The sequence below is a fragment of the Salvelinus sp. IW2-2015 genome, unplaced genomic scaffold (genome assembly GCF_002910315.2).
Source record: "Salvelinus sp. IW2-2015 unplaced genomic scaffold, ASM291031v2 Un_scaffold2232, whole genome shotgun sequence".
NCBI lineage: Eukaryota > Metazoa > Chordata > Actinopteri > Salmoniformes > Salmonidae > Salvelinus > Salvelinus sp. IW2-2015.
The window spans coordinates 3,305-6,814 of NW_019943562.1; the positions used below are offsets into that span (position 1 = coordinate 3,305).

The window sequence follows — 3,510 nt, forward strand, 5'->3', positions numbered from 1 at the left end:
GTAGGAGGATTACACGTCACGCCTGTTGGAAGGAGTACACCGTCAAGCCTGTAGGAAGGAGTACACCCTCACGCCTGTGGAAGGAGTACACCCTCACGCCTGTAGGAAGGATTACACTGTCACGCCTGTAGGAAGGATTACACCATCACGCCTGTGGGAAGGAGTACACCGTCACGCCTGTAGGAAGGATTACACCGTCACGCCTGTAGGAAGGATTCAACGTCACGCCTGTAGGAAGGATTACACCGTCACGCCTGTGGAAGGATCACGTCACGCCTGTAGGAAGGATTTACACCGTCACGCCTGTTGGAAGGAGTACACCGTCAGCCTGTAGGAAGGATTACACCGTCACGCCTGTAGGAAGGATTACACGTCACGCCTGTAGGAAGATACACGCAGCTGTGGAAGGATTACACCGTCACGCCTGTTGGAAGGAGTACACCGTCAAGCCTGTAGGAAGGAGTACACCCTCACGCCTGTAGGAAGGATTACACTGTCACGCCTGTAGGAAGGATTACACCATCACGCCTGTGGGAAGGAGTACACCGTCACGCCTGTAGGAAGGATTACACCGTCAGCGCTGTAGGAAGGATTACACGTCACGCCTGTAGGAAGGATTACACCGTCACGCCTGTAGGAAGGATTACACCGTCACGCCTGTAGGAAGGATTACACCGTCACGCCTGTTGGAAGGAGTACACCGTCAAGCCTGTAGGAAGGATTACACCGTCACGCCTGTAGGAAGGATTACACGTCACGCTGTAGGAAGGTTACAACGTCACGCCTGTGGAGGAGTCACGCCTGTTGGAAGGAGTACACCGTCAAGCCTGTAGGAAGGATTACACCGTCACGCCTGTTGGAAGGAGTACACGGTCACGCCTGTAGGAAGGATTACACCGTCACGCCTGTAGGAAGGATTACAACGTCACGCCTGTAGGAAGGATTACACCGTCACGCCTGTTGGAAGGAGTACACCGTCAAGCCTGTAGGAAGGATTACACGTCACGCCTGTTGGAAGGAGTACACGGTCACGCCTGTAGGAAGGATTAACCGTCAGCCTGTGAAGGATTACCGTCACGCCTGTAGAAGGATTACACCGTCACGCCTGTAGGAAGGATTACCGTCAGCTGAGATTACACCGTCACGCCTGTTGGAAGGAGTACACCGTCAAGCCTGTAGGAAGGATTACACCGTTACGCCTGTAGGAAGGAGTACACCGTCACGCCTGTAGGAAGGATTTCCTGTACCTTTGGTCTCTCCACCATGCTACCAGGTGGTTCCCCTGGTGCCCCCTAGTCCCCAGGCTAGAGAGCTCTGTTTCTGGGTAGAGATCAGGTCCTGGAGGACTTGGCTCTCTGGATACCTGGAGGATGAGATGGTTAATGTACATGTGTTGGGAGTGTGTCTTCATATTTACTTTTGTCATATCATTACGATTCCTATCAGAGCTGTGGAGGAAGAGGAGTTTAGAACAGTCCATCTACCACTCCTATCAGAGCTGTGGAGGAAGAGGAGTTTAGAACAGTCCATCTACCACTCCTATGAGAGCTGTGGAGGAAGAGGAGGAGTTTAGAACTGACCTTCTACCACTCCTATCAGAGCTCTGGAGGAAGAGGAGGAGTTTAGAACAGTCCATCTACCACTCCTATGAGAGCTGTGGAGGAAGAGGAGGAGTTTAGAACAGTCCATCTACCACTCCTATGAGAGCTCTGGAGGAAGAGGAGGAGTTTAGAACAGGTTCAATATTATTCTCAATGGACAATCTCTATTGAAAGTACATTTTAGTCCAGGACTAAGTTTAATCTGTGTCCAGCAGGATCATAATAAAATGACATGACAACAGGGAACTGATCCTAGATCCGCACTACTACTCTGAGACGCTTCATGAACACAGACCGACTACCACATTCCTCCTGAATAGCCAAGAGAGATGCTTCATGAACACAGACCAACAACCACAGTATTCCTGGATAGCCAAGAGAGACGCTTCATGAACACAGACCGACAACCACAGTATTCCTGGATAGCCAAGAGAGACGCTTCATGAACACAGACCGACAACCACAGTATTCCTGGATAGCCAAGAGAGANACACAGACCGACAACCACAGTATTCCTGGATAGCCAAGAGAGATGCTTCATGAACACAGACCGACAACCACAGTATTCCTGGATAGCCAAGAGAGGGCACTACTCTGTATTACTGTGCCACTGCAGGGTCTCCATTTCACCACCAGGTGGCAGAAAGCCTCCAGACAGACAAACCATGCATTTCCCCCTTTCCCTGGTTCCCCAGGCTTTATTGAGCTCTGATCCAACTAAAGCCTTCTGGCTTCTGACTATACTGATCAAAACAACGTGTCAACTGAGCCACGGCCCAAGCATTAAAGCCGGTTCTGACCATCAGAACAGATGGAGAGGAAAAGTACTTTTATAGACTGTTGAGATGCAGCCGTAAGCCTTGCAGCCTCCCGGCAGCGACCTACTCTCAGTGCCTGTGTGAGAGTGTGTGTGTGTGTGTGTTAGGCTGGATTTAAATGGGGAAAAATGTAGAAAAATGTAGAAAAGTAGCTGTGTTTTTACGTATCCGTTTGTCTGGTTTCAAAGAGCCTTTATACACTCGCTGCAACTTTTCCCTGTTTGACCTAAAGTTACCTCTTCTTCACATCATGTTCTGTACCGTTGCCCTGGAGGACACCCTGGACCTTGGACCAATCAGGAGAGGAGCTGGCAGCAGCGAGGCCGGACACCTGCACGCCATCTACACCCAGTGTTTAGCAGCAGACTGGAGAATGAATTAAGAATTGTATTAAGACAAATTTCACATACAGAGTTGCCTCAGCCGTTAGAGTAGAACATGACACAGATGGTTGTTAACAGACAAACAGTCCAGTCACACAGAGTGAGAGAAGAGATTATGAAGGGTATTCGTTTAAAACAGAGAGGCACCACCGGAGGACAGAGAAAAGATATTCAAAAGTGGGACAGATCACTTTCTCACACACACAGTCTCACCCCGAGATTGTCCAGAACTTCAGGCAGGAGGTCAGGACTGGACCAGGGGTCAACTCCGGGGTTAGGGGTCAGGTTCAACACCACAGAGATACAAGTGCTTCAGTCCGGAGGAGATCATTATTAAAATATCCAGATTATCTACTATGATACACTATAATACTATAATAATACTATAACACACTATAATAATACTATAATACACTATAATACACTAATACTATAACACACTATAATAATACTATAATACACTATAATAATACACTATAATAAACTATAATAATACTATAATACACTATAATAATACTATAATACACTATAATAATAATATAATACACTATAATACACTAATACTATAACACACTATAATACTACTATAATACACTATAATAATACAGTATAATAAACTATAATAATACTATAATACACTATAATACACTATAATACACTATAATAATACTATAATACACCATAATACTATAATACACTATAATACTA

At 46.5% G+C, this 3,510-nt stretch overlaps 1 pseudogene; it reads right to left on the reverse strand.

Annotated features, from left to right (window-relative positions):
• LOC139025073 (amino acid transporter heavy chain SLC3A2-like) overlaps positions 1-3,510 on the reverse strand; it is a 9,107-nt pseudogene that overhangs the window by 3,295 nt on the left and 2,302 nt on the right.